Raw genomic sequence first — 22,812 nt, forward strand, 5'->3', positions numbered from 1 at the left:
TAGACAATAAATTCTAAGAACACAAGAATTGTAGGAGTCTCACATTGCCGTAGCTTTGCGGTGTTAATGAGATATAATACAGCCTGTCTTACTAGAGAATTGTCCACTGCTGCTTAAGGATATTAAGTACAGGTGCCACCTTCTCAATTTTTACTTTAACCGTACTTGAGGTATGTCATACATGATAGTTGTTTTCAGAATTCATCATGCAAATTTACACTTCTGGCAGTTCATTGTTTATTAAGATGATTAAAAGTGGGGAATTGTTTAGTTTGGAAGATACAGCTCAAGTTAGTGCCTAAAATGATAATGCCTTGAGCACATTATCTGTATTTATGTAATCAAGAAGGATTTTTTCCTAATAAAGCATGATTTAAAAAACAGTATGCTCCTGTGGTGATGTATCTACATTTTGAAAAATTGTAACAGGTAATGTTCTTCCTTTTTTTTTTTTTTTTTTTTTTTTTTTTTTTTTCCTGGGGTAGTCCTGTCTTATACCTGGTTTTTTTTTTTTTGCTATGTGTTAAACACAATTTGCCATGCTTTTTAGCCAGATGTAAAGGAGAGAAAATCTGATTGTAAGGGGGAGAAAATGTTAGTGTGTATAGAGCAGTCCAGTGTAAATTGCAGGAGGCTTTCAATTCATACAGCTTCTGGAAAAGTCAAGTGATTCAACATCAGGCTGGATGGTCTTGGACTTGTGAGCTACTGGGAGAGTTTGCATAGTGTAAAATTTATTCATGTTTCTGCTCTGCTGTGGAGCTGAGGTTGGAAAGATTTGATTTGGAAAACTGACTTTCTCCTCTGCTAAATAAAGCCATTCTGCACTTGGGAGCACTTCTGGATCTGGTTGGCAGAGTCCAGTTGGTCAGCCAGATGGATCATTTTGGGGAGAAAAGAACGCAGAGGACGGGGAGAGGAACCTGTGGAACTCTTGAAGTGCACTTATTTCTGATAAAGGAGAGGAGTGTCCCAATTTTCTTGGGAAGTGTGGTAATGGATGGACACAGACACTTGATATTCCAGAAGGAATCCTGTTTGAAACAAACAGATTTTTACTTTTGTCATTGATGTATGGTGAAATAACACGTCCTTTCTCAGTCCCCACGCTTCAGATGAAGATGAGAGGCATCCTTGACCTTCTTTTACCCTCTCTTAAGAGGAACGTGGATGATATAATTGTAGATATTGCTCAAAAAAAAAGAACTTTTATGTGAGATGTGAATGAGCATTGCAGGCTGATTACATTTATTTCTTTTTAATCTTTGTTGATGTGAAACTTGGAGAGCTGCTTTGTTGTGAACTTCTGTTGTCATTTTGCAGTAGAAAAAAATGTTAAGATAATCATTTGATGGGATACATTACATGTATTTATTATGTTCTCTTGTGTAGGTGGCTATTCATAGACCATACTTGTAGCTCCATCTGGTGTACAGCGCTTTGAGTCAAAACATTTTACAGTTTGTTAAACACCCTGTTACCTTCTGTTTTAACAATATTGTATTTTGGAGTAACAGTTTAGGTTGAATACCTAGTTCTTTATTTCTCACCTAGACCTGCAGATGTGTGTATTACAGACGAAGTTACCGTGGCAATAATCTTGGAAAAAAGTGATGTTTAATCACCTACTTCTTAAGAGGAGGTTTAGGAGGCTGCCTCCAGCAGTTTTGGATTTTCAGGAAACATTCTAGGAAGAAGTGGATGTAACTTTGTGTGTGTGGTAGGGACTTCTCATTTATTAAAAGATCAGGACTTAAACTGGATCTCAAAGTTTTGTAGCAGATAAATCTCATGAGATTGTCTGTTCGTTGACTTGACTGTTTTTGTGAACCTCTGCATACACCACTAGCTCTGCTCCTCTTTCGTTTTCACCAGAGAATTAAGGGCTTTGTCCCAGGTGGCTGCATTTCTAGGGGGAATGGTTGGTTGTTTTATTTTCGTTCTGGTGGACATCATCTTGAAACTTGAAAAAATAATTTTGTGTGTCTGAGATTTCGACTGTCTTTCATGTCAAAATCAATAAACCAATGAATGCCAGCATCTTTCATTAAGGAACCAATATAATTGCCTGTCTCTAGCAGGGAGATGTGCTGAAGGTGAATTATGAAATTGATTATTTCACAGCAATACAAGTGACCAGAGTAAATTTTGGAAAAACTTAAATGCACTTTACCAATGACCTTGCAGTATTATATGATTTTATGAACATTCATTACACTGTTTCTGAAGCACAAACCCATGTCTTGCTGGAGGCCCTAAATAGCATAAAAGGGGAAAAATAGCGAAGAGGATTATTGTACTTTTCCTGGTGCTATACAAGCGAATCTTATTAATGACAAAATAGAAAAGGGAGAAATCCTGGATAGAAAGTTATATTCCCTGAAAACGGTGGGCGTGGGAGGAGTGATCCATAGCGGTCCTAGAAAGCAGTGTAAGAAATTCCTGGAAACCCAGGGGGATTTGGAGGGACAAGGGGATTCCTACAAAACTGAGGGAAATTCTATAAAGTAGTGTTAGACTTTTCCTGGAAAGCCAGGAATTGCGGGGAGGTGTGGCCTTACACAGCAGTGTGGGGCTTGTCAGGAAGTAGCACAGGAAACTCCACGAAAGTAATGGGGGCTGGGGGTTAGTTCTTAGGAAGTAATTGGGGGACTCCTGGAAAGCAACAGGGGAAATTGAGAACCCCAAATGTCTAGATGATCACACAAGTAAGTGTGATCATGGTGTGTGTATGTTCTTTCTTTATGTCCTTTTATGTGGAGGTACTGGCCCGTCAAAAGACGAAGATGCAAGTTATAATCTCATGGAGAAATAAAAGGGTAGATTCTTGCTAACAGAATGAGGAAGCAGGTCCTCAGTTTTATTACAGCTGCACAGTTGCCCTATTTCTAGCACCGAGCAATGTGTTTTCAGAAGCAGCCTTCTACGTAAGCTGAGTTTTGGCTGCCCATTGTTGAAGAGCCCTAAGAGTCCCAAGTCAAGCTCATGGGTTACTGTGCTGTAGCCGAGTCATAGTCTGTCCAGCTGAACCGTGACCACTGAAGCACATATAGTATGTTTCTCCCCATGTAGGCCACAGGGGAAGGGTATCATTTTGCAAAATGACAAGAAAGTCTTTGGAGGTTCAAGTCAAGTAGTAGGATTTGAAAATGAGTTACTTCTTGTTGCTGGGCTGTCATATGCTTTGGCATGTGACATGGGTCCAAAGGCTTGTATTTTCTTACGAACTTCATCCTGCTTTTGTTTCACTCATCCTGACCCTGACTTTCCGTGTGCCCTGTGCGTCCATGCTGAAAGTTAACATTAACCCATTAACAGGGTAAAGGTTCATCTTGAAAAATACCGCCTCTTTAGGCTGCCAGCGGAGCACAGCCAGATGTGGTGGCACAGCATGTCGCCTCCGAGAAGGTCTCTTCCAGCAGATGGCATACAGAGTTGCTTTTAACAATACCAGCACCCAAATGAAGTAACATAATGCCTACGTATACGTGTGTGTGATTACAGATTGCTTGCTTAAGCCAGTCGCAGCGGTGTTGGGAAGAGGAGATGCGGAGGAACATCCCTAGCTTCTTCAGCAGGGTGAGTGTATCCTTTACACTCCTGCTTCCTTTGTATGGGAGATTTTCTTTTGTAATAGGGGGAGTGACAGCAAATTGTACTCTATAAAAATTCTTTATTTGATGGATTTTGTCCTCTCCAGTTTCTTATAATTAATGATTCTGGAGCAACAGGAGTCTTCTTTATACCCCTAGGACTTGAGCTGATCAGACAATGAAAATAACACACAAGCGCCAACTATAAAGAAAACAAATTATTTGGAAAAGGAAGAAGACAGTTTATTGTGGGAATATATGATCCAAATATGCCCTTCCAGTCCTTGAGTGCAGTGTGGTGCTAGCACAAGTGACTGTAGTCCCTTGGGAACTTGTCAAGTGGGCCATCTCTCCATTCTTCAATAAATGCGGTTTTCCCCTTTGAGTACTGGGTATATTTGATAGTGGATCAGATAGTGACAAGTAAGATGTCAATTAATAATAATTTAAAAGTAACATTAACTCCTGCCTCAAAGATGAGGAAAAATACATATGAGTTAGGTGAGAAAGTTAACAGTGAGTTGGACAGAAGACACCAATGAGAAGTTTAGCGCTCCATAATGGCCCAGCTCAGTTCCTGCTTGATGGGATATCAGCAGCAGGTTTACACTGTAGATTGATAAGAAGAGACACCAAGAAGTTACCTGCACTGTTTTCCTCTCAGATCAGAATCGTACTCGTCTGAGAATCTTGATGAGTGTTTGTCTTGCTTCTTATTAAAGGCTCTCATGATAGGGAGCCTGTATTTCTCCCAGTAATCTGTTCTAGTGCTTCATTTTCCTTTTCTGAGTCAAAGGTTTTGTTAATGGCTAAACTGCCACCTTTCTTGCAGTTTTGGACCATTAAATCTGTCTTATTGTAACAAACTGTGACAAATGTAAGAGTTCTACCCAGGAAGTGGAAATGAAGAGGCATAGATGGCCCAGCCTTGAGTGATGCCTGCAGGGACAGAAGGGTCCTGTAACACCATCTGCAAATCGGTGGTGTTTGCGGCAAAAAGAACAGCTTTGGCAGCTCAGAGCCTGCAGGGCTCCTGCCTTGCTTGTGTCCTAGCCAGCTCTCCTGTCTAGTGGCCTCGAGCTGCCCTGCCGCGATACCTGCTCCAGAACAGTCCTTGGAGCCTTCAGTGGAGGGAGGTACTTGAGGGCTGAGCAGTCTGACAGCTCCTCTCTCTCATGACAAAGTGTATGTCTGTTATGAATCCCAGTGCACGAAGTCGTCTGAAAGGGGAGAGGATGCCTGCGTGTGGTCACAGGAGAGAGCAGGGAGGTGTCATTTCAGCAGCTTCTGTTGGCCTTTTGCTAGCCAGGTCTTGGGTTTTGAAGAAAACCAAGACCAGGAATGAGACCTAGAATTCTGTGAGATGAGAGACAAGGTAGGGTTCAATGTGCTTGCAATCGCTTCTTTTGCAGAGGAGATACGTGCTAGTATTTGTTATTGGGTGGGAGTTTCAAGGGTAGTTTTGTGTCTGCGAATACCACTAAGCAGCGACAGAAGGAAGGGGTCATTATTGCTTAGAGAAACTATTGTGAAAGCTTCATATTGGTGAGCAGTCCCACTCCCACACTGCAGAGAGAGTGAATTGATTGCTGCTGTCTTCAGAGAGGATTAAATCCTGGCTGTAAACGGACCGATGCATCAGCTCTGCCACTGTCTTAATCTCATCTCAATTCTGGGCTGTTGCAGTGGTAGGGACGTGCGCCGTGTTGGGTGGGAGGAATCGCGTGCTGCCCGCGTGTCACTGCCATGCGCGTAGCATCTAGCGCCTTGGATCCAGTACCGGCTGCAGGAGAAGGGTGTTTGTCCTAGGTCAGACTTAAATAGGAGTGAGGACTTGGATTTTAGATTTGGACCTAGACAGCAATACGAGGTTTCATTTGAGTTTCTAAATCCGAGTTAAAAGCCCAAATGAATTTCCCTGTTGCTGTGCTTGCTAAATTAAGTATGTCCCAAGTGGCTGCTGGTAAATATTAGGAACTAATGAAAGGACAGGTGCTCTGCGTGGCGCTGATTCCCGTCACCACTGGCACATGATTTTCCCCAGGAAATCAGCTGCCCGTGCCAGCAGCAGGATTTTGGTTTCTCTCCGGTGCTTTCCCCGCCAGGTGTGGGCGCTAGGCCGTGCGGGCGGCCTCAGCTCGCGGGGGTGCACAGCGGTTCCAGGTCGGGTGGGCCCTGGCGCTGTGCGCAGCCCCGCGGCGGGGTTTCGGGAGGGCCTGTCCTCCATCGCCACCCCCGGGAGAAGTCTCTCCCGTGCCTCCCGTCCCCTTGGCCCTCGGCCCACGCTGTGCCCCCTCCCCTGGGCCCGACCGGAGACGCGCCCCCAACCCTTCAGGCCCCGTCCCGCGCCCCGCCTCCCAGCGCCGCCGGGGGCGAGCCCGAGCCGCGCCTCCCCATTGGCCGCGCTGGGTGCGCGGCTGCGGGCGGCGGCGCGGATTGGTTGCGGCGCGCGGAGCCGGGCGGAGAGCGGCGGCGGGGCCCTGCGGTGGCGCCTGCCTAGCGCAGCGCGGCGGCCGGAGGAGACGCAGCCCCGCACCTCCCGGTGAGCGGCGGAACCGCGCGGGGCAAGGCGGGGGGGACCTGGCGGGGACCCCCTCCTGCCCGGCGAGCGGGACGCCTCACAGGCCCCGCCGCGCTGACGCCCTTCCCGCGGCGAGAGGCTGCCGGACGGCCTTCTGTCGCGTTCCCCCCCCACGCCGGGTGCACCCCCGCAGCGAGTGGGGTGACGCTGGGGCTTCCGGGGGGATCCGGCCGCGGCCCCTCTCCCCTCGGCTTTCGCTGGGCTCGCGCCTACGCGTGTGCTGCGCGGCGGCGGTGCCGTGTGCCGGGAAGGGGGGGGTGCGCCTGTCTGTGGCATCCGCGGGGGCCCTGGGATTTCTGGGGTTTTTTTTTGTCAGACCTGAGCGTGGCTCTGGACCCCCCGAGTACCAGGCACGGCGCTGCTTCTGTAACCTGCAGTAACGGTGTTTATGGAGGCCCGCTGCTGTGCTTCAGCCGAGGTTCACCAGTTCTCTCCAGTTTCTTGTTCTGCAGCTGATGCTTGCGATGAAAACCCGAGCCGCTGCCTCAGGCTTTGCCTTGAGACCTCCCTGGCTTCACTTCCCCTCATTTGTGCTTTGAAGTAGCGTGTGGCTCCTCAGCTGGAGCTTTGCCTTTGCCTGGCTTGGCCTTTGCCTCTGTGATTCTCTTTCTCTGTATATAAAATACAGCGAAGGCAATGGTATGCAAAGAAACTGAACTATTGTGGGAGATTTCCAAGCAATTCTGTAATCAGTAATGAACGTTCAGGCTTACAAAAATTGGATTTTGCCCTGCAGTTCAAAGACATGGCTCACGGGTGCGGGCTCTTAAGAGCCTTTGCTCCTGTAATTTGTGGCAAGGAATTCAGTATAAGCTGAAAGCCAACTGGCATATAAAGATGATACTAGTAGGGTTACCTTCTGGAAGCTCTACAGTAAGGAAGTTACCTATTGAATCCTATTATAGACTGATTATTGTATTATAAATTGAATTGAGGACCCTTTTGCAGCTCTTGTTGAATTTTTTTTAAACTGTAAGTGATCTTCCTGTGTACTTGAGTAGTGTGAGTGCTGGGCAAATTGTGTCTGGGGTCAGTTTGTCTTTTCTGACTGGAATTACATAGACAGACTTGGAGGTCAGTAGTTCAGATGCCGGATCATAGCTCACAGTACTAAAGCACAGCATATGTAAAGGGTAACATCTGGATGTCATAGTATTTCTCATCCTTAGTGTTTAAAGCTCTTTACAAATGAGATAAATATCACTGGGCTGACTGCACAGATGGGGAAACTGAGATAGATACAGTGAAGGAGAGCTGTTATTGCAGGGCACCCAGCAGGTAAGGTAAGGCTACCTGCTTGGTAGCCTTTTGGACTCAGGATCGGTGTTCAGGTCTTCTGTGTCTGCAGTCAGCCAGTGCTCTGCCGTTACACTGAGTGGCACCTCTTGGACAATCTGGAGTGAAAAAGACTGTGATGCAGACACCCCCAGATAATGGAGACCTGAGCCTGTAAGTGTACGGTGTTATTAGACAAGCTGACACTTGTAAAATGCACAGGGGGAAAAAAAATGCAACAGAACTGCTTTCTCCAAAGCCCAGCCCTTTTGTCATCGGGGGAATAACAGGCTTAGAGCCATATTGTACAGTGAGGTGTCTTGTGCATTCAGATACAAAGTAAACTGAAATAAGTGGATAAAATTGGATATTTATGCCCAGGAGGCAGTAAGCAAGCACAGCATGCAAATAAGCACTGAGCAAATGAGTAGGTGTCCTGCTGGCAGCTGTGCTGTCATTGGAACAGGAAAATGTCCTGATCAGGATTCTTTCAGAAGCAGAGAGGAATTAAGATGCTTACAGGCCATGTGTGTACACATCCAAACCAGTTCTTGCCGCACCTGCCAACAGCTTTAAGGTCTCCGGGTGGTTCCCCTTGCCCTGTCTAGTTAGTATGGTGCTTGACAGTGCTTCAGAACAGTTTGTGCAATGCCTTGTATGCCCCACAGCTGTATTTGTCAGTGGTCTAGCAATAGCTGCCTGTGTGTTTAGGTACAGCTGCACAGATCTCACCCCTGCCGGGTGTGCTGACAGGCATGACTCCTGCCCTCAGAGCTGTGACTTCGACTGCAGAGTGTTCCTCCTGGTTTGTAATCTCATCACTGGGCCTGAATTAATTAGCTCAAGTTATCTCATGACATATACCTCTGCTACTGCTTGATTTCATACTTTCAGTCATTATAATGTGAGGGTTCACAGAATTAGGAAGATGTCACAGCTGGTCTAAGACAAATTGGGTCTGGTTCTTGGCTCCTTCTAGGATTGAGAGTCCATTCCAGAAACACTTTAAAAAATGTTAAGCTGTTTCAAGTACAAATTGAGATTCCCATCCTTTCTTATCCAAATGGAAACATCTTGTGGAAATGTCTCAGAAAAAAGGTCAGTTTAGTGGTGGTACGTGTGTGTACTATATGGACAGTATAGCATTCATTGTTGTGGGTTTAAAAAAAAAAATTAGAATCCTGTTTTATCTTAAAATCTTCCTGTATTTGCTGTACACCAGGAAGTGCTAGTTAAATAATGACTCTTTGAACTTGTATACATCTCCTTTGCTCTGGGGTTTGGCTTTACAAGAGGGAGCAGAGAGAAGAAGGGAATACGTCTTGATGGGGTGATTTTCAGATTTCATGTAAAACATTTCTCCTCTTTATTGTTTTCAAAGACCATTTGATTCCTTCTTGTGTGTTGCAGATTGTCAATCTGTGTGCACCATTTTGGTTCAAGCAGGCCTTTCTGGTAGTGTCTACTCTTCTTCTACAGTTCTTTATGAGCTCTTAAGAGTTTTTCAGGCATAATGGTAAGTGTGAATCAAATAGTGAGGTATCTTATCCCATTTGAAAGAGTGAGTAACAGAGAAGAGCTGTATTCCATCATAAGGAGAGCAGCTTGTGCTGACATGTGGGAAGCTGTGCAAGTATAGGTAAGTAATGCAAAAATGACACGTCAGGAGCACTGCGGCTTTATGACCACAAATACACTACACAGATATTTATCAATGTGGGCCTGTCACCTATGGAAGGATGGATACGCTTTAAAACTTACTTAACAGATTTACCTTTCAGGAGGCTGAAAACACTCTATTCTTGTTCTTGATATGTTGTCAAATTCGTTTTCATTATAAGCAGAAGAGATTGCCTTAGGGGTTGGAGCTGCTCCCTACTTAAAGTAGATAATTCTACCAGCCACAGCTCTGTGGCTTGAAAGCCGTACATCTCTGTCCCCTCTTTGTTTCTGAGTTTTGTGATCTGTTTTATCAGATCAGAGTCCTGTTTCCTGAAGTGACAGCTATGGGCCAGGAAAACAGAGAAAGTGATATTTTGATAGCCATATGGTGTTTGTACAAAAATAATAGTATTCTGGGGGTTTTCCAAAGCATGCAAAGTGTATGAAACAGAGAATGTTGTCCTAAACTGTTTCTGTGGCTTACAGACTCTTTTCTGATGTGTGGGAGTAGGGTTCTGTCTCCATATATTAGATTGTTTGTCCTTCCTTTTGCAAAATATTTTACTGTTAATTTCCCATCGCTTAGTTAGCCAGATGCTAGAAATTCAGCAGAAGAATCAGGTAGGAACCTTGGTTATGTGTTACTGTTCTTGGTTATATGAAAGAAGAAGGTTGTCTCTATTGCTGTCCGGTGGAGACATGTCTATTTGCAGCAGAGAGAACATTTTCAGAGAGCGTGATTTTCTTTTGAAAATAAATCCCACTTTTTGCAGCATGAAGTTTATGTTTTTCCATCCTAGTTTGTGGATTTGGAGTATTTCTGCGTTTTGTGTGTGTCAGCTTCTACAGCTGTAAATTCTGTTGAGTGCATGTTCTGTGTTGGGCTGGATAGTTATCTCATTATTTTACTGTACCAGCCAGCAGCTGATCTCACTCGCTGCCTTTGTAAAGGTATATGCAGTCGCTTCTGAAGCTGTACTTCTGAAAGCTTGACACTGCAGTGTCAAGGACACAGGTCTGCCCTAGTGAGGAATGAACTTTTTAAAAAATGATAAAGCTACTCTGTGCTGGTTGATGTGAGAAAGCACTGAAACCACTCAACTAAAAGTACTGCGTTTAGGAAGTGAACCCTGCCAGCTTGAAGAGAAGGTCCAGGAATGTGAACTTAGTAATTCAAACTTTAGTAATTCCCCTTTATATTGTCTACAACAATCATTTTAGTGAAGCTCTCGCAGTTTTAATGCAGGGAGAAGGCATTTTTGTAGATGAGTGCTTATCTTGTACTGTATCAAACTCTTATTTTGGCCTCTGGTTGAAAGGCAGTGTACTGTATAATATATAACTCTTCCTGTAGCAAGGTATATGGTGCTTTAAAGGCAATAAAGCTTCGGACTTGGCGAGTTTCCCATTTAGATTATATGATTTCACTGAAATGCAGCTCAACATTGGCAGAGAGTGGAGCTCTCTAGGAAGTGTTTAACTTCTTGTGAGTCTTGTGAAACTCAGTAGTTTAAAAATTAAAAAATTAGTTCTGATGTTGTTTCTGGAGGCGGTTTAGAGTAATGCAGCTTGCTGAAGATTACGTGTAAAAAGTCAGTATGTCTCAAGTACGCTCCAGGTAGCAGGATGAAATGCTAAACTACTATTTTAGCTGTACAGCTGTAATGCTGAGAGTAAAACAACTTCTAAACCTGTCTCCAGTTTACTTTACTTCAAACACTTTAAAATATTCCTCCTTCTGAATGGAATTTTCCTTGCCATCCCCGAGCAGAGTTCAATTTTAATTTAACAAGTGAAAATAGATTGCTTTGCAACTGTTCTACCTATATATAATTTTATTTTACATAGGAATTTTTAAGCAATGTCCTTGAACTATGCCAGGTTTCAAACCCCACGCATTTCAAGTACTTTTTTTTTTTTTAAATTTATTCTTAGGTAGATATGGGACAAGACATTAGCTGGATAACAGCGAAGAGACTGAGTGATCACTCTTTGAGCAGTTCTTGCTTGACACCTGCTAAAGTACACTGGTAGAATCAAATTGAGCCTTGGCCTGCTAGGGCTGTGACAGTGTGCCCTTTTGCAGCCCAGCTCGGCAAGCATAGGTGGCTGCTGGGCGCCTCCGTGTGATGACAGTGGTACTGGGAGTGCATCGCTGAGACGTGGTCTTCCTGAGCAGAAAGCTGTTCCCTAGCCACAGGAGGAGATGGCTGTTGTGGAAGAAACCTGCGCATGCTTCCTTTGGTTTCTAACGCGTTTTATGCTGACTCCCTTATGATAGCTTCTGCTAAGTCAGCTGAGAGATTTGGATTCATGTTCCTGTGATAGAGTCCGCTCTCTGTTCCCCACCGAGAGTGCTGCTTTCACAGCTGTATTGGCCATGTTTGTGTCCCACCTGTCAGCTCTAAAAACAAATGCTTTTGGCTAGAAGACCACTATAGCTCTGTAGGAGGTATAGCAGAACGTACGCTAGCCCGTTGGATAAAAGACCTACTCGTGTGGAAGGGGAAGCTGGAGGGGTGGACAGGGTAAACTGAAGGACGGAGTGAGGAGAGGTGCTGTCCTCCCAGCAATGTTAGCAGGCATCTCAGCCTGAAGTACACAGGTTTCTTGTGGGTCAGCCGGATGGCTAGAAAGCACCGTCATATATTAACGGACATGGGAGAGTGTTACCAAAGAGTGGATTTCCAGCACAAGGTTTTCTTTCTAGCTGTTTGCTAGGGGCTTTTTTTGAGGGCATTTATTTTCTTCCTCCCCTTTTAACCTTGGTTTCGTCGCTGGTTTCTCACAGAACAAAATGGTGGGTGTTGGGAGAAGACATAAATTAGTGATGATGTTTTTGTGATGTCCTATTTTTGATGGCTCAATTTTGAAGTAGCTGTAAGCCTCGTACCGGGCAAAGCACAAGGCAGCAAGGTGTTCCTGGAAATCTGTACGCTAGTGCCGGATGATTTCATGCTAGCTTTCTTGCCTATAATCTGAGTATTAAATCACCCCCTCCTCTTCCTCCTTCCTACCCAGTAAATGAACAGCTCTACAGACCTTTTCGTGAGCAATGTCACCTCTTGCCCTCTAGCACTTTTCCTTTCTGAATGAAGCAATGCAAGAGTATAGCCTTGTAGAAGCTGCTGAGGAAAACAGGAAAAAGAAGTAGTTTGCAGGGAAAGGAAAGAATAATATCCCTCATTTGTATTTGTATAGCATCAGGCTCAATCCTGATTAAAGACTTTGAACATCACAACAGCATGCCAGTGTTGGCTTCCTCTTTTAGCAAAGGATAGAGTGTGCGGAGGTTCTTGGCAGCATCCCTGGACAGTAAACACAACTGAAATCAACTCCTATGTTTTAAATTGGTCTGGAAATAATACAGAAATGTGAATGAGTAACATAAATAACACAAAAATTAAGTATTTTACGTAAGCTTGGTGTAACTTACTAGCAGTTGTGTTTTTTGTTTATGTTATGTTTCCTCCAAATCTGTCAGGCTTTCCTCATGTTAGATGCCAAATAATGGAAACCAGACATTCTGTTCTTCTCTGTCACCTCTCTTTCCACATCTGAGAGGAATGACATATTTTTTTGCCAGGTGCTTGCTTAATACTAGTGTTGTGATGTACACCAAAAAAAAAAATTAGGACACTGGGAGTAGGATGGAGGGAGTGACTTTGTATTGAAGCATTCTTAACAGCTCACTGTATAAACTTGATTATATGAATGATTGCCTCAGTGAGAATTACAGAATATGGCAGGTTAAAAAGCTATTTAGAAACCAAAACAAACTGTGCTGGCATGACAGGACAGATTTCAGGAGTAAGATGCTTCCTGGCAGCAGGCCAGCGCGTAATCCAACCGCGCAGTGCTGCGGACAGGCTAGAGGCCCTGGCTTCTGAATCCTTACCAATTTCATCATTTCGGGCAAAGCAGGCTGCCGAGCTTACTGACAGCGACGGTCCCCAGCCAGCAAGCATGAGGGATGTATTTCACCACTGTGGACCGTACTCTCATCCACCTCAATGTTCTCTCATCCTGACTCCAGTATAAAACAAACCTTGTTTTTTGTCTCACAGCTATTGCTGCAATGCAGCTTCCTAGGGAGGGAAACAGGATTACACAATCAGAGCATGCCGGTGGAGGTAGGAAAGCAGAGGATGAGCTTGGCTCAGATGAAGTCCACACTCCTTGTTTGCAGTGCAGTTTTACCAGGTAATGGAGTTACAAGGCTTAAAATCTGCAGTTTGTTCCATGGTTTGGGCGGCGGCTGTTGTAAGGAACTGGCATAACTGCTGTAGCATGATGCTTCTGCCTTGGCTGTTGTAAAAAGCAGCTGAAGAAAAGCATAAAAAGGGCCAGCTTGTGTTGCCGAGAGAGGGAGCAGAGATAATGACAAGCAGTGCTAGGGGCTGGATTCATGATGTTGTGGGGCCTGTGACTGGAAAGAGCTTTCGTGATGCCAGCAATCTTCTGTGCATTGCAGTAACTGTAGCTAACATATCTGGTTGCGCTTTTTTTCTTCCAGTTATGAAATCCAAAATGCCAGTTCTTTTAGAAGTGCCTTTTATCAGTAACAGAAGATCAGTGACTACTTGCTTAGATTCTCATCGGTATCTTTATTTTCCCTTAGCCGAGAAGATGATTGGAAAATACCTCCTCTGATGCAACCTGTGAGATTCCTGGTCTTAATTTATTAATAAAAGTTGAACCATTACATGACTGTGAATGAGTTCAGAGTTTGTTCTTTTGCTTCTTCGTAGATTTTGGTGTAGTGGGACTTTGTTCGGTCAAAATGATAGGGCTGATGATGTGTGGTTCATGGGTAGATAATATTTCAACAGTGAGTCAAGCGTGGTGGCTACTCTGCACCTCTTGTTCCTCACGCTGCACTGTTGTTTCCTTTCACTGGTGTACCTTGTTTCCTTTGAACTTGCAACTGCACTGGATGCTGTGAAGGTATGGTGATGTCTCTTCTCCAAACTGGGCATCTCTCTGGTGTGGATGGGAGACTGAGCCACACGGGTGACAGAAGAGCGAGAGGCAAGTGGAGTTCTTCAGAAAAGAGGCTAAGAAGGTGCTGCTGCCATTGTAAGCCCGAGGTTGGTTGGGTGACACCATACATTATTTCTGGATGCTGCACTTGGATAAGGTGTATTTTCATTGCAGAAAGTACTCAGGGAAAATCGTGTTCCAGAGCGATCTGATAAACTGTGGGAAACAGCTCAGCTCACAGGTCCAGTTTTATTGTTCCAAATGGAAAAGAGAGGAGAAAGGGACTGTTGCTACATCTGGTCAAAATCCATATGCAGCCTTGCATAGCTGATGCTCTGCACTGGCTGGTAAGCAAGCTTTGCAGGCTCACAGCCGCAGTCCTCTCATCCGTTGCAAAACTTCCACCTCTGGTTATCTTTCAGCTGCTGTCACTAGTTAACAGCAAAAAGGGAAAAGGGGCGGCTTGAGATAATACTGACGCAGTGCTTCTAAAGGCTAACAGCACATGATTAAGTAACTTCTGTGAAGAACTACTGATAAATCCTGCAGGTTTTTTTTGGTGAAACCTTGATTTTATGAAGGAGAAGACAAATTTGTGGTGTTTGTTTTGGTTTTTTTTTTTTTCCTGAGCTGCTATGACAGTGCTCTCTTGGGGCCTCTTGAGAAGTACCACTGAGGAGGATACGGGCGCTCTGAAGGGGGGTGCTCCACTATCCTATTGTGCTAGTGCTGCTTACTTTCATGAGCTATCCTTAGAAAGATAAATATTTCCCTTAACAGAATTTTGTTAATTAAATAAGCAAGGTGTTTCACCTAACTACTAGCTCCTTATTCCATACAGGCTATTCATCCTGGAGTAACTCTGGGGAGCTGCTTGAAATTACACTGGCAATAGACTTACCTTTTTCTCTTTTTAATACGGCAGTAGTTCCTAGTGTTTATTAGTGCCTTTGTGGCAGCATTGCTTGTCTGACAGTACAAAAAGGGAGGATAGCTGCTGCCCCGTGCCGCTGGACAGCTTACCTTAAGATGCCTTTCTCTGCCCTTGTTACAGCATTTTTGTGGTATTGGACAGAACGCGCAATCTCCTATCTGTCCCATGACACTGCGGCTCGTGGTATTGCCAGCTGATGTGTTACTTAATATTCATCATTACAGCCTCTATTTGCAAGATATTTTCTCGCAGCACCCGTGGATGTTCCTCATAAGATATTTGCGGAGGTGCAGGACGTCCACTGTCTCCCTTGGTTGTTGGAAATGGTTAGAGCCAAAGCTGGTGCGGGAGGTGAGGTGTGCGGCACTGACGCTGACTAGTGGTGGCATGGGCGCTGGCTTCGGGTGCTTCTCACGAGGTTTCAGAACATGCTTGGAGTGTGGGTGCAAGTAGATATTCCAGAAAAGGTTCTATCCCAAATCCTTAAAAATCAGTTTTTTTCCATTCCTGCTTTCTGTAATTCCACTTTGCGATACGAATGTGTTTTGTTCCTTGCAGGCTTATATGACATTCAGGATTTTGACATCTTGTCTCTGCCCTAGAGCTGCTCTTTCTGAATACTGAATTTTTCTCAAGTACTATAGCTCTGTGTTGTTTGAAATGCTTTGTTTTTCTTAAAAAAAAAATTGTAACAGATGCTTTCTGGAGTGTGAGGCAAGGATTAAGGAGGGTTAAGAGTTACTTCTGGAGGAATTTGCCATCATTTGCAGTGAAATCCAGCAGTTGATAACGTAGTTAAACCTTCTAATATTTTCCATAAAAACAAAATATCTTTTATACTAACCTTGTGCTTTTACCTGATCTTGTGGACCAGCCTGGCTAGAATCTGATCCCCGTTTTGCCTTGTGTCATCATCATGGTACATTTCAGAAGGATGTGTGTAGTATTGATACATAAAAATACATCTAACAGTGGAAAGACTTGCTTTTGATGCTGCTAAAGCAGGATATTATTTTCTGATGGTGAAAGATTGTGTAACGAGTATTCCTTGGAAAATTGCGTATCGGTGCAGATTGCACACTTATTGTGGGTGGTTGGCAATGTCCTTTCCAATGACAGACTACTCAGCTAGATCTCGTTACCAATGTTCTCTTCATTAAATCAAATGGAAGTCCTTTGCTTGTTACAATCCGCAGTTTTGTGAACTGCACATTTTTAGTACATCATAAATATGTGTTCAGTTATAGTTGCTTCAAGTCACTGACATAGGAATGACTGGGACTTTTGCATTCTTTGCTCTGCAACAGGACTTACACGAGTCATTGTCACCCTCTGTGCATCCAGGCTGCCGGGAAGGGTAAGTATGGGTATGGAGGGGTTGCACTGTGAGTGAAGGGCTGAAAGCAGCCGTACCTAGCAGCAAGAACTTGCCTCCTACCTAGGAGGTGACAGTCCAGTGTCAAGCCTTTGGATGCAAAGGTTAAAGAAAGGACAAGACAAAGAAAGTCATTACGAATAGAAGTCTGGTACTGAATTACTCTCTCTCTGGAGATGAGTTCGCAAGCAGTTGGACACGACACGGTTTAGCACGATGGGGCACGATGCTGACTGGAGTCTCTAGGTGATGTTGTCATGTAGATTGTTAGCACCACTGTAGCACTCCAGAATCACAGAACAGTTAGGGTTGGAAGGGACCTTTAAAGCCCATCCAGTCCAACCCCCCTGCGAGAAGCAGGGACATCTCCAACCAGATCAGGTTCACAATGCTTCAGTGCTTCATGATAAGAAGTACTTTTCATCCAAGATAATTTTGTTTAATGAGTTTAGTATCACATCCTGTAAGGTAGCACTCAGCAGAGGCACAGAAGTTTCTTTGCCATACCTTGGTCTCCCTGGAGCGCATCCTTAGGAGCTGTTATCCAGATTATTCGCTGTATAAGTGTAGTAATAAATTGCTGATACGAAGCATTGCCTTTGGATCCCATGTTTTGTATGTGGTGAGCTTTTCTCAGTCCTTCCCCCTCCATTTTGTGATGTGTCTCTGTGCTACCCATCTGTCTGAATAGGATTACTGCACTTTCTGGGGTAGATTAGCTAGATAACAAGTTCACTTTAGAGTCAGCAGTTGTTTTACTGTCTGGAAACCAGTACAGGCCAGTTTAAGTATGTTATTTACAGTCTGCATATGTAATTAATAACAGATTTTAAATTATGAAGAAGGTGAGAGATCAGCTTCAGTCTTTAGTTCAGATCAAATTAACAGCTTGTTACTTAGGAGTAGTATGATAACTGTCTTATGAACGACTGCGGGGCTCCTTTCTTGACAGCTGCTAGTACGCACGTGGGATCCCAGGCCACAGTCTTATGGCAAAGGAGGGAACCAAAACAGTTAACCATGTCTATTCTCTTCCTTACTGGTGTTAACAGCGTTTTCATTAGAGGTTTATCTGGATGGAGATCAGTTGTCTATTTCGTGTAAAGAGCTCTGGAGAACAACATGGTAAGACTGCAGAGCATTTGGCCTACCTGAAGGACTTTCTGTCCCTCATCGTTCCTGTATATTAGCATGGTAATCATCACAAGGGCCACCGCAACCAAATAAATACTGCTGCTGTTATTGCACTGAGAGAAGGTGGAAGAGAAAAGCGTGATGCTGTAGTCGCTTAATTGCCAGGGACCTTAGCTGCTTCCTGTAAGCTTTGCGTCTTCTGTCTTTGTCACTTGTTTCTGATGTCTGTCGGAGTCCCTTCCTCATGCCACGCTGTGCTGGTGCTGGGCCAAGGCAGCACAAGTCTTAGGCTCGCTCTGGTTCCCTGCGGACCAGGCTGCTCCCTTGTCTCCCTCCTTGCAGCACGTGGGTGCAGGCACTTTGGTCTCAGCCCCATGGGCAGGCTTCAAACCTCGCGCTTAGGAAACCATCCTGCCGAAATATCATGTCCCGCAGCTGGAGCTTACGGGAGGTAGGGCGTAAAGCAGGCCCCACGGGTAGGATCCATCCGCTGGCTCCCTGCTGCAGTGCAGCCCTGCCTGTTGCGGGGTGCGGAGCACCCCCTCCTCTGCTCGAGTCATTTTAATGCCCTGATTACTGAAGTGGGTAAGTCACCATCTCGCTTTTAATAATTACAGATTTCCTCCATGATTTCTGACTTGTCGGTTGCCACAGCAACTGTGCAGTGGCTCAGCCGAAATGCTGTCACAGGGATTTAAATCTGAAGCGGCTCAGCCTTTCCCTGTGCTCTGGCACATCTTCCCTCTGGCCCCCCGGCACCACGGCAGCCTGGCGATGGCCTCCCTGCCTCGGCGATGCCACCCTGCTCTCGCTTTCCCCGAGGCACCGGGCTGAAGGGATGCTGCGGCAGAGCTCTGCTGTTATTCTCTGTGTGTGTCTGTGTCTCTCCCGTCCCCGTCTCGCGCAGTGCACGGCAGGAGGTGGTGTTAGGATGTGTGCTGGCTGTTGTACTGCCTGCGCCTGTGCACGACCTTGAGGGAGCTGAACCGAACCAAGGTTATTTTATGACAGCTCCGTGCCTGGGTGTCACCTGTGGGATATTTGCAAACCACAGTAAAATGGAGGGATTTAAGGATAAAACCTGTTCTTCAGTTTCCACAATTCTTGAAAACCAAGGGGCCATTTCAAACATTAATACAGTCTGGCTCTGCATCTCAGGAATTTGTTTTTGGAAACCTGCCAAGAAGGCATTCAGGTGAACTCAGACTCCCAGGGGTCCGAGCTGATGGGCTGCACCCACGTGCCAGAGATACTGGAGTGTGGGCAGAGCCAGACGATCCCAGTTTGAGACAAATTGGGTATTACTCTCTGCTGTGTTTGGCTGAGCACAGGGTGTAGCTTGCAGGAGCTGGTTTCGTTAACTGGTTTCGTGAACTGGGACATCCCCGCAGCTAAGCTGCAGGGTCACAGCTCGGAGTTTCCCCCAGGTGATGCCTGTCCTCGCTGCCGGCAGTTGCGAGCGGCTTGCTGGAGGGAGGTGACAGCAATGGCATTTCTCAGGAATGCAGCCGACAGCAGCCTGCTCTAAAGTGAAGGAGAGAGCGGCGTTACCAACCGGCAAGCTGGCTGCGGGGAGTTTTCATCCGTGTCGCGTAAGTGCCTTTGCCTTCTGCCTGCGTGCGGTAGGGGTTAGCGCAGCTCCGGCCGAGCCTGCGCGGGCTGCGCTCCCATGCCTTCTGTTCAGAGGTGATTGCATGTCTCTGGGTATGTGCAGGCGTGGGGGATGTTACAATGTCCCCGTCATGAATCCGCGTGGTTAGCTGTTCCCCAGTTTCTTTGCTGGACCCCTTGTAAAAGAAATCCCCTGCGTGTGTCTCCTTTTCTGTGTCTTCAGCTGAGATGGGGGTCACCTTGAGAAACCAGAGCACTTGCTTCCATTTCAGATGTTTCCCTTGGTTTGGTGCAGGCAGCCTCCAAGCGAGCTATTTATGGCTTCAGGAAGCAGAAGAATAAGTTGTGCTTTTACAGTACACTTTATTTGATGCTATTTATCTATCTATTTTCATGACATCTGAGGGAACGGTGGTAGGATGCTGAGGAATAAAATCTTGCAAGGAATATAACTTAATTTCCTTGGAGAAAGCTCCACGTGAGAGTATTTTGCAATACTTTGGTTTTTTCCAAAACTATAGAATAAAATGCTTGTGGAACAACTAATCTGAAAAGCACGGCTGTGTAGTAATTTAAGCTGTTTAACCCATTGAGAGCTGGACTGTTTTGGTGTGGGAGATGTGTGGAAATTAACAGGCATGGTTGGATATGTCGTTGCCATCTGCATTTAAAGTAATGGATTCAAAATATGCAAGCTTGACGAGAGGTTCTTATGGGTAGCTCACTAGTAAAGTTCACTGAAATATCAAAGTGCATTTTTTTTTTCTGTAAGAAGTGTTAAGGAATGAAAAACTGAAAAACAAAATCAAAATTTTTCAGCTAACGTTAGTTTAGTTGTGCTTGGTTTTTACCGATGTTTATGTACAGTTATGCCATTTATGTAGCAGTGGGCCTGGAACTTGCCCAATTTCTAACAGACGCTTTGTAAACCTCATTTTTTCTTTTCCAGAGACAATATGTTTCCTTCACAGGAAAGATGTAGGCACATCTCATCCCAGCTTAGCTGTTCCAATAGTTCTTGAATTAAAATTTTGCTGCTCAGAAGTTTGGTGGGTCACCTGAACCCCGGTGTGCCATAATTGCAGCATTCCTGCCTGTTCTTATTCATTGGATTATGGACCAGGAGTCTCTTCTTCATCCACTGTTGTTGGAGAGAGGGAAAACGGAGAGAGACAAGGGCAGAAACATAAAAAAAAAAATAATTATTCATATCCAGCCACCAAACCCTGCTTAGAAGACATCTAAAGAGGAGAACTTGGACACAGGAGTGTAATGGCACTTCTGACGGTAGATGAGTTTTAGAACTCAGGATGGACGCAGTACAGTACTTTCAAGCTATGGACATGAGGTTTTTGTCTTGTGCGTTGCATCTCTCTTTGCTGCAGTTTTCAGAACAGACTGACCTGAATGCCAGCTGAATGTGGAGTGAGCCAGTTTATTAGGGAAGACTTACACTGTCATGTGCGATATTAGTGTTTTGTCAAGATTTGAAAGACAAAACCAATCCCCCCCTTTCTGTTCATCTGAACAGGAGTGGGAGTGTTTGATGCTGCTGGTGTCAGTAAATAAGCAATCGTGAATAACAGACACTTGAGCTTTACTTGTAGCTATGACAACTGTGTCCTTGACAACTTCAGTACAATCATGGAGTTTCCAATTACATCCTGTTCTACACAAAGCCGTTAAGGTTATTAGAGGCATAAACAGCAAAAGCAACTGCCAGCTTGTGAAGTGTTTTCTGACCAAATCCGTTTTGGTGGTAGGCACACGTTTCCATGTGCAGATTGCTGTCGCTTGTTTAGTTGTCAGCGTTGGTTGGTGGGAAATACCTTGGAGAGCAGAGCTCACCAAGGACAAAGTCGCCATTCGTTGGCGAGAGTCACTCTTTGTGCTGACTTTTTTGGCTGTGAAGTTGTGCCGCGTAAGTGTTGAGCTTCAGAGTGCTCAGGGGTCTCTTTTCTGATGTGTTGGTTGTCCCGTAGACACAGCAGACGACCTCTTCTATGGAGCCTCTCAGTCACTGTAGCGGTCCTGATACGTGGCCTTGGCATTGTGGGGTGCTTGTAACCACCTTTGCTTTTGAAGTACAAGGCTGTGGCCTTTGGTTGACCAAGTTGTGTGAGGAGCAGCTTGTTTCTCTTTTCGGTGCTGTCTCACGAAGATGGTGCTAGGTACTGTTCTTTCTGAGGTCAAGGGTTTCAGCTCTGTTTTGTGCTGGGTTTATATAGATGCTGGAAGGAAAATCTGATACCAGGCTTATATGAACACTAGATGTAAATTTTATCACCACTACTTCTTAACAGGACTTTCCTGTTCCTGTGGTGATTTTAGATAGCCTTAGTCTAGCTATCACCAGAAATTCTTGGTGTTACTCTAACAAACTTCTCTTGCAAATGCTGTTGTAAGCTAATTCATTTTTTTTTCAGAAATACACCTTTGAACAAAACCTGTTGAACTAAAGGGACCTGTTGTGTTTCACTGTGTGCACTCAGACTTTCATACCTATGTAGTCTGAATTGAACTCTTAATTCTGCTTCTGGGTCCAAGTGAGTTGCAGTTAAATACATCAACATGCTGGCGGGTTTATTTATTTATTTCCTTTGTTGTTTGCTACATTTAAGTCACTAAACAGTAAGTCAGGATTTCTGGTGTCACCCTGCACCCTGACAGTAACAACTGGCCGAGTCATTCCGTTTTCTTGCTTTGATCAGGGTGTGGATGTTCCCTGTCTCCCCAGGGGAGGATGGGGTGGTACTTAATGGTTGATTGCATTTTCAAACAGCGAGTGCCGCATAAGCTGAATCATTTTATGTAGACACTGCAATGCCATTAGGTTGCCCCATTCTTCCTCAAATGCCGATTATGGAAGGACGTGATTATGTTTAATGCATGACAGACTTGACTGTCTTCTACCTCACCCATACTTATATTTCTTTGTGAAATTGTGAGGGTATTCCAGACTCTGGGATCTCCTTGAGCTGGTTTTAGAAGTGAAATACTTGAGCTGCATCACCTAAATCATGAAAAATGCTTGTTCATGAACACTGCAAACCAGGAAACTTACCCCTCTTTAACAAATGGCCTTGGATTTGTATTATTTTTTTTAAGACAGGCCCCTTCAACTCTCTTTCGTGGACCTCAGACACAGAATGCTATCTGCCAGAAACTGGTGAAAACAATAAAAAATGAGTAACAAGGGATTTTCAGGAGTTTATGGGGTGCAGAATGTAGAAGGACTGGTTAAGATTTTTTCCTCCTAACTTGTCATGCTGTTGCAGAGTAAGAGATGGTAGGGCTTGGGCACCAAGAATGAGGCTGGAGGGCTTGTCCCAGTTCACCTTAGAAGCTGCAGTCACATCCACTCTGGTTTTGGCAGCCTTTCTATCTTTCTCCTCTTTCAGAAGTGCTTACCTCATCTCTGACTGCCCATACAGCAGTCACTGCTTATGTGACCGGGTCTGTGACTCCCTCTTCTTGGTGCCCATGTCCTGGCCCCATTATCCAAACTCTTCCCAGCTTGCCCCTGATATAGTCCACTCTGATTCTCTTCCAGACAAGCTCTTTGAAGAGCCCTGATCTGCAGGTGTGGGAGTGTTGTGGAGGTTAGAAAAGGAGAAACAAGAGCTCGTGGAAGATAACACAAAAGAACTAGACCACTAGTGCT

General features: G+C 44.9%; 1 protein-coding gene across 2 annotated transcripts in view; it reads left to right on the plus strand.

The window, feature by feature from the left end:
• Positions 1-6,042: 6,042 nt before the first annotated feature.
• ABAT (4-aminobutyrate aminotransferase) overlaps positions 6,043-22,812 on the plus strand; it is a 52,820-nt gene continuing 36,050 nt past the window's right edge. Inside the window, exon 1 of one of the 2 annotated variants that reach the window (XM_086759923.1) lies at positions 6,043-6,135. The gene's annotated coding sequence lies outside the window, so the exon portion shown is untranslated. Of the gene's footprint in view, positions 6,136-18,841; positions 19,130-22,812 lie in introns of those variants that run through there. The other variant, XM_086759924.1, reaches the window with a different exon arrangement.

The sequence above is a fragment of the Chlamydotis macqueenii genome, chromosome 15, assembly GCF_036417535.1.
Source record: "Chlamydotis macqueenii isolate bChlMac1 chromosome 15, bChlMac1.mat, whole genome shotgun sequence".
Lineage (NCBI taxonomy): Eukaryota > Metazoa > Chordata > Aves > Otidiformes > Otididae > Chlamydotis > Chlamydotis macqueenii.